Source organism: Physeter macrocephalus, chromosome 16 (assembly GCF_002837175.3).
Source record: "Physeter macrocephalus isolate SW-GA chromosome 16, ASM283717v5, whole genome shotgun sequence".
Taxonomy (NCBI): Eukaryota; Metazoa; Chordata; class Mammalia; order Artiodactyla; family Physeteridae; genus Physeter; species Physeter macrocephalus.
Window position 1 is genome coordinate 85,131,704 of NC_041229.1, and position 13,923 is coordinate 85,145,626.

Genomic DNA, 13,923 nt, shown 5'->3' on the forward strand with positions numbered 1-13,923 from the left:
GTGAGCCATGGCCGCTGAGCCTGCGCGTCTGGAGCCTGTGCTCCGCAACGGGAGAGGCCACAACAGTGAGAGGCCCGCGTACCACAAAAAAAAAAAAAAAAAAAAAAAAAACTCACATGCATTTGATAATTCCTTCCAAATTAAATGTTTAGAAAATATAAATAATACTATACTGTGTGTTTGAGTGTATGTCTCTCTTTTAAGACAGCATGAACTTAATGCAGATAAAAGAAAGATCTTAATCATTATAGACTGCTAAAGACTTTACCTTTTATATTTTCAGAGTCTCTTTGGTTGCGTGTTACAAAGAAATCATCTGGCAACATTTAGATATAATTAGGAAGAAGTCTTTTTAAAGCCACCTACATTACCTATAAAAATTTTACCATTTGTCATACCTTGGCTTACATAAGCACTTTTCCTCATGTAACTTTGCACTTTGCCCTTATTTTAATCCTCTTTAAAAGGTCGGAGGCAAACTCTACTCACTTTAGCAATCACACGAAGGCATAGAAGGATAGCTTGACCACAATCTAACATGTTGGTGAGAGCTAGGTTTAGAATGAGCAAGCACACTTTTCTAGGCCCATCTCATACATATAGAATTACACTGTCTCAAATTATGAAATTATAAAGTAGAGACAATTCTAAGTCTGTATGAGAAATGTATAAACATTTGTCATATATACATAAATGTATATAGGTGCATATATTACATATCTGTATATGTATTCTCACACATGTGTTTCTTAGGATGAATAAAAATATAAGATACGATATATCTTTTATTGAATCACAATTTGAAATATTCCATGAACTTGTTTACTCCCATTGACTCACAAGAATCTAACTGCAAATCTAGCTTCAGAGCCTGTGACAACCCCTGTCACCCCAGCAGTAGCCTAGATTTGTCATGTGCCATCATTAAGTGTGAAACTGTTGCTCTGACTTGAACAAATCTAGAATTTATCATTAAGATTATGAAATAACTGGTATTTGTAGAGCATCTAATGTTGAGTTAATAATACTTTAAATATAAAAAAGAAAATGTGATAGAACCATAATCAACAAATACTTAAAATAATTAAAAGGAAAATATCAATATAAAATTATTGACATGGGCTTCCCTGGTGGCGCAGTGGTTGAGAGTCCGCCTGCCGTTGCAGGGGACACAGGTTCGTGCCCCGGCCTGGGAAGATCCCACACGCCGCGGAGCGGCTGGGCCCATGAGCCATGGACACTGAGCCTGCGCGTCCGGAGGCTGTGCTCCGCAACGGGACAGGCCACAGCAGTGAGAGGCCCGCGTACCGCAAAAAAAAAAAAAAAAATTGACACATTTTTCTGTCCCATTCACGCTTTTCTATTCCTTGTATACTTTTGGTGGTGGGTTTTCTGGTTTGATTAATTTGTTTTGTTTGTGCTTCTTCCCTGGATAACTGATTAGTGTTAACCATTAAATCTATTTTTGACACAAAACTTTCTAGTTAGGTATATCAGTTTTCCCCTCTATCACAATCAGGAAGTGAATGTAACATGGGTATGAAAAGGGAATAAGCCTAGAAAAAGACAAATACACATTACTAGGGTTATGCCTTCAGTAGGCTAGATAATTCTACACAGAATATTCTCTTTTCAAGATGAAAAAAATCAAAGAGCACAAATTATGACTGTGTCAAAGTTTTGCATCTGTTAATATTGTGCCCTCTGAGTGATTATACAGAGCTGGGCGAAAATTCTCAGAACAATTAAAAACTAGAGCAACAGCGTACTCTGTGTCTGGTTTCCCGTTTGCCTGTAAAATTCCAACCATTTTTTCCTATTTCTCAGATAAGTTATGTATGTGTGTACTTTTCGTATATGTGCAAGAGAATTTTTTAGTGAGAAAAAGTTTGTTAGTGCTGTTTAAAAGCTTAATTTCATATTATTCATTTTGCTTTTGTTCTAACTGAATGAAATAAATTAGTTACCAGTTTGATTTGAAATGTTGTATGTGACATTTATACCACTAGAAGAGTGTCTAGAATTTCTGTAATTTTTTTAAAAACTAGATTCTTTTGTAGATCCTGCCTGTGTAGCATTTTGGAACACATATGACATATAATGATGCCTTCAATCTTCTGTATTGTGTGTTTCCGTCAACATTTTTTTGTTGTTTACAAATGTTTCCCTAACAGTTCAAGAGTTTATGGCAATTCAGTACAAATTTATCAGCATTTTCATTATCTGCAAAAAGCAACCCATTTTTGAATGCATATTTTTCCTGCAGGTTTGATTATATTTTGGTTTTAACAGATTTGTTATCACAGACACCTTTTATACATGTGAATAAACTTTACACTAAGTAAATATTTGTTGCTTGTTTCAATTAAACATTCTTCTTCATATAGTGGCTCATAATTATATGAGTTAAATGTGAACAACATGTTGCATGTTTTCAAAACAATGTTTACAGCATGGTATTGCTGTATGTATCTTTCACCCAGTGGTGCTAGCTTTCTATTTAAACAGTTTAGTTGCAGTTGTGAAAGTGCAATATTCCTTAACACAGTTTTAATATTTAATATATTGTTTGAGGCAAATTTATAATATATTACTCCTTAAAACTGAATTTACTTCTGTGACCTATATCTATACATAAATTAAAAATCAAAAAAATATAGTAACGTTATACTAAATTATAGGAGTAATAGTACCTCCAACTTAAGAGAAACACATTAAGTAATACTATGTATCATACACATAAACTCTGATTATCATTAAACATAACTTCATGTTCAACATTTAGACCACCTTAAATTTTTTTATCCAATTGAATAATCCATAAATGTTAATACTTATACTCCTTAAAATTACTTTAATCAAGGAAATGAGAAGACAAGGTAGTGACTAGGAGAAAACATTTGCAAGAGACACATCTGATAAAGGACTGTTATCCAAATTGTACAAAGAAGTCTCAAAATTCAACAGTAGGAAAACCAACAACCTGATTTAAAAAATGGGCAGAAGACTTGAACATATACCTCACCAAAAAAGATATTTAGGTGACAAGTAAGCATATGAAAACATGTCCAACAGCATGTCATTAGAGAATTGCAAATCAAAACAACAGAGATACACAGCTATTAAAATGGCCAAAATCCAGAACTGACAACATTAAATGTTGGTGAGGATGTGGAGCAAAATGAACTCTCATTCACTGCTGGTTGGAATGCATAATGGTACGGCCACTTTGGAAGACAGTTTGGCAGTTTCTTATAAAAAGCTAAACATACTTTTACCATTTGATCCAGCAATGATGCTCCCTGGTACTGACCCAAATGGGCTGAAAACTTATGTCCACACAGAAACCTGCATATGGATGTTTATAACAGCCTTACTTATAATTGCCAGAACTTGAAAGCAACCAAGTTGTCCTTCACTAGGTGAATAAACTGTGGTACATTCAGATAATGGAATATTATTCATTGCTAAAAAGAAATGAGCTATCAAGACATGAAAAGACCATAGTGGAAACTTAGATGAATGTTACTAAGAGAAAAAAGCCAATCTCAAAAGGCAACAAACTATGATTCCAACTATATGATATTCTAGAATTGGCAAAACTCTAGAGATATAGAAAGATCAGTGGTGGTCAGGGATTGGGTGAGGGGGTGGTTGTGGAGGATGAATAGGTAGAGAACAGAGGATTTTTAGGGCAGTGAAACTACTCTGTATGATACTGTAATGGTGGATGCATGTCATTATACATTTGTCCAAACCCATAGAATGTACAGCATGAAGAGTACACCATAATGGACTTTAGGTGATAATGATGTGTCAATGTAGGTTTATCAATTATAATGAATGTACCACTATGATGTGGGATATTGATAGTGGGAGAGGTTGTTCATGTGTGGGGATGGGGTATATGTGAACTCTCTATACTTCCCACTTAATTTTGCTCTGAACTGCTCTAAAAAGTAAAGTTTATTAATTAAAAATATTACTTTTAAGACGAAAAGTTTTCTTAGGACCAACTGAAAGGTTTTTTTTACTTATACTTCCTTATATTCTGTTGAAGAGTAGGAAAAAAGAGTGTATTGTTTTAGTTATGATTCTTATGTAATATTTAACTAGGTGAAGTCTATAAGTAAAATTTCAAGAAATTCAAAAATTTATCCTCGGACTTCCCTGGTGGCACAGTGGTTAAGAATCCGCCTGCTAATGCAGGGGTTCTGGGTTCAAGCCCTGGTCGGGGAAGATCCCACATGCTGCGGAGCAAGTAAGCCCGTGCGCCACAACTACTGAGCCTGCGAGCCACAACTATTGAAGCCCGCGCGCCTAGAGCCCATGCTCCACAACAAGAGAAACCACCGCAATGAGAAGCCCGCACACCACAACAAAAAGTAGCCCCCGCTCGCCACAACTAGAGAAAACCTGCACACAGTAACAAAGACCCAATGCAGCCAAAAATAAATTAATTAATTAAAAAAAAAAAAGAATCTGCCTGCCAATGCAAAGGACATGGGTTCAAGCCATGGGAGGATCTCACATGCCACAGAGCAACTAAGCCCATGTGCCACAACTACTGAGCCTGTGCTCTAGAGCCCACGAGCCACAACTACGGAGCCTGTGTGCCACAACTACTAAAGCCCACGTGCCTAGAGCCCGTGTTCCGCAGCAAAGAGAAGCCACCACAGTGAAGAGCCCGCGCACCACAACAAAGAGTAGACCCGGCTTGCCACAACTAGAGAAAGCCCGCATGCAGCAATGAAGACCCAGCGCAGCCAAAAAAAAAAAAATATATATATATATATATATATATATATGAATCTCTAAAAAAAAGTTATAAAATATATGTATATATCTCCTAGATTTTGATTGCTGTGACAAGATAATGAAACACAGACACAACCTCTAAATAACTAGGTGGAATAGCCACATTTCATCTAAAGATAGAACCTGTCCTAACAGCTTATTAAATATGCTTAAGAAGGAGAACTTTGAGGGCTAAAACCACAGAGATTTGGAAGGTGAGGGTGATTAGAAATGTCCTTACAAAATTAATGCAGGATTGTCAAGTCCATTGCTGACTCAGCGTATTTTTCTCGCTCAGGGACCAGAAGAAATGATGTCAGGGTCACTGGTAAATAGATTAGGAGGCAGAGTCTAAAAGATGCTATATAAGTCAGAACTCTAGTTGAAAGTCACAAAAAATTCAAACTGGTCTACAAAACTGGGAAGTCTGCAGTTGGAACTGTCCTCAGGGACTTAATATCTCAAGTTCTAAAATCTGCTTCTTTGTGTTAACACTGTGCTCTGCTGCCCACAGGCTTTCTCCATTTTCAGGGGAAGGCACAGCCACAGGCTTACATTATACCTGCTTAGTGACTGCAGAGAAACAATTTCTCCCATCCAAAGCCCACAGGTTACCACCAAAACACTAACTGGCCATGCTTGGGTCACATGACCTTAGCTGGGCCAATGAGTGGGCAGGCTTGGTTCATGTGCCCACCCTGTATCCAGAGGATAGCATACCATGATTGGAAGTTGGAGAGAGACAGTTCCCTAAAAGAAGATGATGCTGTTACTAAATCAGGGGCAAGCAGATATTGGGCAGAAAATCTAGCAGCTCTCTACTTCAGACATCAAGAATCATCCCAAGGCGGGTGGCAAGATCAATCAGAATCTCTTGTCACAAACCAGATGACGTGGGGCAGGGGTTAAACAATGCAGAACCAAGAGGATGGTCAGAAAGGAGGCGATTAGACAGTAGACCTAACCTCATTTACATTTCAAATCAGTTAACATTTGTTGAGCACTGTAGTAGTTTTCTTTTGCTGCATAACAAATTACCACAAATCTAATGGCTTCAAACAAACGCACATTTATTATCCCACAGTTTCTATGAGTCAAGAGTCCAGGCACCACTTAGCAAGTCCTCTTCTCAGGGTCTGACAAGGCTGCTCTCAAGGTGTTGGCCAGGCTGTGTTCTCATCTGCAGGCTGTATCGTGGAAGAATCCACTTTCAGCCTCAGTCAGGTTGTTGGCAGAATTCATCTCCTTGCATCTGTAGAACTGAAGGCCTTTATGGACTGGAGGCTAGAGGCCACCTTAGCTCCAGAAGCCACTTGCAGTTCCTAGAAGCCACCCGCAGTTCCCAGCCACATGGGATTCCTCTATACCGCTGCTTATTTCATCAAGCCAAGAGAGAGATTGCTAGAGTGTGTCTGCTAGCAAAATAAAGCCTTATGTAATGTAACATAATCACAAGGGAGACATCCCATCATCTTTGCTATATTCTGTTGCTTAGAACAAAGTCGCAGTTTCCACCTGCACTTAAGGAAGGAGATTCTACAAAGATTTGAATACCAGAGGTGAGAGATCACTGGGGATCACCTTAGGGTGTGTCCACCATAAGGATCTATCATGTGCCAGTCCCTAGGCCAAACGCTTACTCTATAGCAGGGGTCCCCAACCCCTGGGCGGCGGACCAGAACGCGAACCTGTTAGGAACGTACCACTCAGCAGAAGGTGAGTGGCGGGCGAGTGATTGACGTTTCATCTACTGCTCCCCATCGCTCCCCATCGCTTGCTTTACTGCCTGAACCATACCCGCCCCCCACCATCCGAGGAAGAATTGTCTTCCACGAAACTACCGGTCCCTTGTGCCAAAAAGGTTGGGGACCGCTGCTCTACAGGATCTTTCATTTCTTCTGACCATGTTAAAAGTCTTTCAATTGTAAAGTTTTATGTAAACGTGAGTTAACACCCAATAGTAGTATTATTACAGCTTTTGAAAACTTTGTAATGTTTCATTATTTACCATTTTCATTTCATTTCATTCTTGTTCATTTTCCAACAATTCCTAGCATTAAATAGCATTAAACAGATTAAAGTACTTATATCAGAGATTATAATATTGAGAACAATTTGAGAAATTGGTCCTCTTCCTTAGCCGGCTAAGACACACCCAAAGGAAAAGTAGTTGAAAAGAGTGGATCAAATCCCTTGTCCTTGCATGACCTTGAATGTTTTCTGTACTCTCACATTTGATTTATAATTTAGCTAAGTGTAGTGTTCTAGGTTAAAAAATCATTTTACTTGGCATAATGTGGATATCGCTCTAACATCTTCTAGCATCTAATCGCCATTAAGAATTCTAACAGTGTTCTGATTCCATTCCTTGACATATTTATTTCCCTCTGGAAACCTTTTTTTTTTCTTTTTTCTTAAACGATGGAAATTTATTTTCTTACAATTCTGGAGGCTAGAAGTCTGAGATTAAAGTGTTGGCAGGGTTGATTTCTTCTGAGGCCTCTCTAGCTGGCTTGTGGATTAGCCATCTTCTCTCTGTTTTTGCATGGTGTTCTCTCTCTGCATCTGTCTTAATCTCCTCTTCTTGTAAGGATACTAGTCATATTGGATTAGGGCCCATCCTAAAAACTTCATTTTAACTTAATTACCTCTTTACAGACCCCATTTCCAAATTCAGTCACATTCTGAGATACTAAGGGTTAGGATTTCGACATCTAAAATTTTAGGACACAATTCACTCATAACACTGGTCTCCCTGTTTTTGTTCTTGTCTCCTGTGTTCTAGTTTCCATCCTCTGGTAACTGGAAAATTTTCTTATCCCTGGTGATCTCAAATTCACAATTCTGGGCCTTGGTTTTCATTTATTGTTCATGGCAAACAGTGCCTCCTTTTAATGTGAAGATCTGTGCCCCGTAATTCTAGAAAACTTTCTTGTATAATTTTTTGCCACTTTCTTCTCCTCAGTTTTCTCTACTTTTCGTATGATTCCTAATGGTTGAATATTGAACTTTCTGGATTGATCCACTATTTCCAATTTCTTTCTCCAGCCATTCTTCTTTCTGCATAAGTTCTTTTTTTTTTTTTTTTTTTTTTTTTTTGCATTATGCGGGCCTCTCACTGTTGTGGCCTCTCCCATTGCGGAGCACAGTCTCCGGAAGCGCAGGCTCAGCCGCCATGGCTCACGGGCCCAGCCGCTACACGGCATGTGGGATCTTCCCAGACCGGGGCACGAACCCATGTCCCCTGCATCGGCAGGCGGACTCTCAACCACTGCGCCACCAGGGAAGCCCTGCATAAGTTCTTATACTTTAACTTCTAACTCTATTAAATTAAAAATTTTTAGATTGTCATGTTTTTAATTTCCAAGAGCACTTTTGTATTCTCTGATTTTTTTTTTTTACACATATAACAACTTCACTGGTGTATAATTTACATGCCATAAAATGGAGCCATCTTCACTGAGCAGTTCCATGAGTTTTAACAAATGTAGACTCCCAAGTAGCAATCATCCCAACTGAAGAAAGTTCCCATCTGCCCCTTTACTATCAATTCCCTGACTCTCCAGCCTCAGGCTACCACCAACCTATTTTCTGTCACTATAGATTAATTTTGCCTATACTAGAATTTTATATACTAAATCAAATAATATGTCATGTATTCTTTAGTGTCTGGTTTCTTTTACTCAGCAGAATATTGTTGCATATACCAGTAGTTTATTCCTATTTATTGCTGAATAGTATTTCATTGTATTGGTATATCACAATTTGTTTATTCACCTGTTGATAAGTATTTGTGAATAAAGCTACTATGAACATTCTTCTACAAGTCTTTGTGTGGACATATAATTTCAGTTCTTTTGGGTAAGTACCTCAGAGTAGTACTGCTGGTAATAGATGGGCGTATGTTTAATTTTATAAGAAACTACCAAATTATTTTTCAAAGTGGTTGAACCATTTCACATTCTCAACAAGAACGTATGAAGGTTCCAGTGGCTCCCACATCCTTGCCAACACTGGCTGTTACAGTCTTTTAATTTTATCCACTCTGGTGGAATGTAGTGGTATCTCATTGTGGTTTTAATTTGCATTTCCCCGATGACTGATGATATTGAGTATCTTTTTAAAAAAAATTTTATTTTTGTATCTTTTTATATGCTTATTATCCATTTGCATATCTTCTTTTTATCAAGTGCTCATTCAAATCTGTGGCCATTTTTTAATTGGTTAGCTTCTCTTCTTACTTTTGAGTTACAAGTGTTCTTTGTATAGTCTTGATACAAGTCCTTTGTCAGATATGTGTCTGGCAAATATTTTCTCCTAGTCATAGCTTGCCTTTTCATTTTCTTAGCAGTGTCTTTCAAAATGCAGAAGTTTTAAATTTTGATGGAGTCCAATTTATCTGCTTTTCTTTTATGTTCATTATTTTGTGTGTCCTGTCAAGAAATCATTGCCCCAAGATTGTGAAGATTTCCCTCTGTTTTCTTCTAGACAGTTGACAGTTTCAGCTTTAACATGTAAGTCTAATTTTTGTGTATATATGAAGTTAGGATTGAGATTCATTTTCCTCCATTCAACTATGCAATTGTTTTAGCAAGATTTGTTTAAAAGGCTACCCTTTCCCCACCTAATTATCTGAATTATCTTGGAATCTTTGTTGAAAATCAATTGATGATATACCTGGGGCCCTCTTTTATGTTTCATTCACCTCTGTCTATCCTTACGCCAATACTGTACTGTTTTGCTCACTGAAGCTTTGTAGTAAGTATTGAAAAGAAGTAGTGTAAGTCCTACAACTTTATTCTTTCCCAAAATTATTTTGGCTATTCAAAGCACTTTGCATTTCCATGTATATTTTAGAATTAGCTTGTCAACTTCTAAATAAAAATACTTTTGGTCATTTAGAATTGCATTAAATTTATAGAAAAATTTGAAGAGAATCACCCTCAACAATTATGAGTCCTCCAATCCATAATGTATTTTTCAAGATATTGAAAATATCTCTCAGCAATGTTCATAGATTTCTGTATACAAGGATTGCATATATTTTGTTAAATTCATCCTTAAGCAGTTTGTGTCTTTTTATGCTATTCAAAATGCTATTTTTAAAATTTAATTTTCCAACTCTTAGGTATACCCAACAGAATTAAAAACACATATTCACATAAAAACTTGTATACAAATATTCATAGTAGCATTATTCATAATAGCCAAAAAGTGGAGAACCCAAATGTCTACCAACCTATGAATGAATACACAAAATGTGGTATATTCATATAATGGAATATTATTCAGCTGTAAAAAGGAATGAAGTACTGATAGATGCTACAACATGGATGAACCTTGGAAACATTATGCTAAGTGAAAGAAGTCAGACACAAAAGTCCACACACACTGTATGATTCCATTTATATGAAAAGTCCAGAATAGGCAAGTCCATAAAGAAAGTAGATTAATGGTTGTCAAAGGCTAAGGGGAGGAGGGAATGAGAAGTGTTTGCTATTAGACACGAGGTTTCTTTCTGAGGTGTTAAAAACGTTCTAGAATTAGATAGTGGCGATGGTTGTACAACCTTATGAATATACTAAAAGCCACTGGATTGAATACTTTGAAATTAAGAATTTGTGAATATCTCAATTTTTAGAAATTGTATTTTCCAATTGTTTATTGTTACTATGTAGAAATACAATTGTTTTTTACTTATTGACCTTGTATCCTGTGATCTTGCTAAATTCAATTATTAGTTCTACTTTTTAAAATAGATTCCTTAGGATTGCCTATGACATAAACATGACATTCACAAATAAAGGGGGTTTTATTTTTTTCTTTCTGTTTTCCTCACCTTATTGCTCTGGCCGAACCTCCAGTATGATGTTGAGAAGAATGGTGTGCCTGTGAGTTTGAAAGCAAATGTAGTAAATGTTAGCATTTATGAAATGTTAATGAATGATATAGGATATGCTTTGTATTATTCTTCATTCTACTCCCTGTCAAAATAAAAAGTTAAAAAAAAATTGAAAACTATATGCCAAGCACTGTTCCAAGCACATACTGTTATTTAATTCTCTTAATACCTCTATGAGGCAGGTATTATTACTAAGTAATAATTTTACAGGCAGGTATTTTACAGAAAAGGAGACTGAGGCACAGAGAAGGTAAGTAGTCTACCCAAGTTCACACAGTAAGCAGCAGAAGCAGTAATTGAGTGAATGTAGCCTGGCTCCAGAGTCTATGCTCTTAAGCATTATGCTATTCTGTCTCTCCAAAGAGTATATCTTTAGTTTTTATTTGGGGGGTGGGGGAGGGCATATAAGCTTTTGTTCGGAAGGACTACAGTTTTGTTTTCTTTTTTTTTTTAAAGACCCCAGCCCACTTGTTTCACCCTTGTATCATAACTTCTTTGGAATTGTCCCAGTTCTGACCTCTTGAACATGTTTTCAAGATGTAGCTTCTAGCACTTTTAGCAACATTCTTTCCTTCACTCTTGTCCCCTTAGCCAATCCATAGCTGATAGGAGAAGATTCAATGACTAAGACTTGGGACAGCTCATACATACAAATTTAAATCACAACACTAAAATTAAGTAGTTATATCAAACAATAGTATAAGACATGTTCCCCCAAAAGCAGAACAATTTGGGGGCAGGTAGTTTAATTGGGAGGGAGCAAGAATGACAGTGAAGGGAGAAAGGCAGGACAGGAGAACAAACCAAAGGGCATATTATCAAAGTTGCTGTTGTCGGCAGCAGGGGCTCACTTCTATAAGGACCACTCTCTGAGAAGGATGAAAAATGCCTCCCATAACAGCCCACCTGGAAGCTGGGAGGCTGGACATCCATTCTCTATTGATTGAGGATTTCTCCCGATGGGGAAATACAAACTCCCCTGCATTCTGGGGAGCTCCAGTGATGCCCAAGAAAGCAGAATGCAGAAAGATGCATGGCAGGGTCTTGGGGTAGGCTGCTATGCACACAAGGTAAGTCAGCACTGTCTCAGAGGTGAGCCAAGGGATGTCATGTGGGCACCAGAGGAGTCTGCTACAACATGTCATGACCAATGTTTCCTCTGAGTTTTTAACGTTGTGAGCAAGCAGCCATGTTACATGAGTAGCAAAAAATATTAGTATGCATAAAAATAATAAAACTAGTATAATGAATAGTCTGTGCTTACTTTGTTACTTTCAAAAATGTTCTGTATGAGTGTGTGTGTGTCTGTGTGTGTGTAACTCTAAAAAGAGACTGAATTTCAATTTCTCCCTTGAACAGAGAAACAACTCATGGAAGCAGAAGAAACTTGAAGACATGTTGAGCAAGAGACTATAAGTTTCCCTAGACTTTGCAGAAAATCGTTAGAGGGTTTTGGACTTCCACATGATGTTTGATCTGGATCTCAAGTAATGGAGAAATCCCATTTGACAAAATTGAATCTGATACCAGGTAATGATATGCTTAGTAGTTAATATACATATACTAATATTAACATGCACGACAATTAGGTGAAGTCTAGATCTCTCCCAACAAGTTTCCTTTACCACCACCATATCTGGGGCTTTGTGGTAAAGGGAACAGAGAAGCAGCAAAAGAAGGGAGAGGATATAAACCAGCTATGCAGGAGGATTTCTGCTCAGGCAGAGTGTGCTTTAGTGCCCTACTCTTAGGCCATAGATGAGAAACTGGAGGCTTGAGAACACATGCTCTACCACCCTTGGTTTGTGGTTCAATCCTCCAGCAGCAAAACCTCTGGAAGATATTTGCCTCAAGTTGCATTTGCAAACAACCGGAACAGGAGTATAATAGGACTGTCCTAAGTAGTGAAATATTGTTTTTTTTTCTTTTTGTTGTTGTTGGTGGTGGTGGTGGTGGTGTGTATGTGTGTAAACCTATGAAGGGGCTGTACTTCTCATGTTGATACACTGATGTTCCATCCAGGCTGAAGATGTGGAATGGGGTGGGACTTTAGGAAGGGCAAGGGAATGTTTTCTATAGCTTTGATCATTTACTCCCTGTTTAAGAGATTCACATGGCTCCTTATTGTGAGGAATTATACTAAAGTAATTAAATGTTTGGGTACTGGGCCAAACATGGCACTATTTGAAATCAAAATAAATAAATATGGTAACAGACTATAATCCTGTGTTCAAGGACTCCCAAGACCACCCTGTATTCAATGATTTGCTATAAGAACTCACAAGGCAGGCAAGTTGTTATACCGATGGTTACAGTTTGTTGCAATGAAAGGATACAGATTAAAATCAATAATGGAAAAAGGCACAGAGTGTAGAGTCTAAGGGAGACCAGGTGCAGCTTGAAGTTGTGTTCTCCCAGTAGAGTGCTGAGGACATTCATCACATGATGTGTTGCCAACCAGGGAAGCTCACCTGAGCCTTGGTGTCCAGGGTTTTTTTTTTTTTTTTTTGGGGAGGTTGATCACATAGGCATGGCTGACTCCCTGGTGACTGACCTTAATTCTCTAACCCCTCCAGCGGTCAAGCTGATACTGTGTGGTCCAAAGCCCCCACCATAAATCACATTGTTAGCATAGCTATCTAGTGTGGTCCAAGGCCTTAGGTAAACAAAACCACTCTTAACAGGCAGGATATTCCAAGTGCTTAGAAGTTATGGCCCTGGAGCCTGGCAAGGGCCAAACCTTTCTTTGGAATACACAGGGTTTGGACAACCTGAACCTGCTAAGTTATTTCTATACCGCACAAATCCATTAAATAAAAAAATTCATGAATCTATACTGAAATAAATAGATAGGTAAATAGGAGATAAAGAAAAGTTCCTTCTTGTAGAAGAATGATAACTAATTATTATAGAAGAAAAGATGGAGTTATAAAAATTACAATTTGGTAACCATAATAATAATTGATTTCATCAAGAATCGTCAGTGGATATGCTGTAGGGAGCTAATATGTGGTTCCCCAAAAGCCGTGCCCATCTCCTAATCCATAGAACATGTGAATGAGACCTTATTTGGAAAAAGGGTCTTTGCAGATGTCATTAAGTTAAGGATCTTGAGATGAGATCATCCTGGATTACCTGGGGGGGACTCTAAATCCAGTGACAAGTGTTCTTTTTTTTTTTTTTTTGCGGTACGCGGGCCTCTCACTGTTGTGGTCTCTCCCGCT

At 37.8% G+C, this 13,923-nt stretch overlaps 1 protein-coding gene across 1 annotated transcript in view; it reads left to right on the forward strand.

The window, feature by feature from the left end:
* The window catches only part of PRRG4 (proline rich and Gla domain 4), a 17,421-nt gene extending 15,121 nt beyond the window's left edge, over nucleotides 1-2,300 (forward strand). The window contains exon 7 of the transcript XR_447993.3: nucleotides 284-2,300. The gene's annotated coding sequence lies outside the window, so the exon portion shown is untranslated. The remainder of the gene's footprint in view (nucleotides 1-283) is intronic.
* Nucleotides 2,301-13,923: the final 11,623 nt, after the last annotated feature.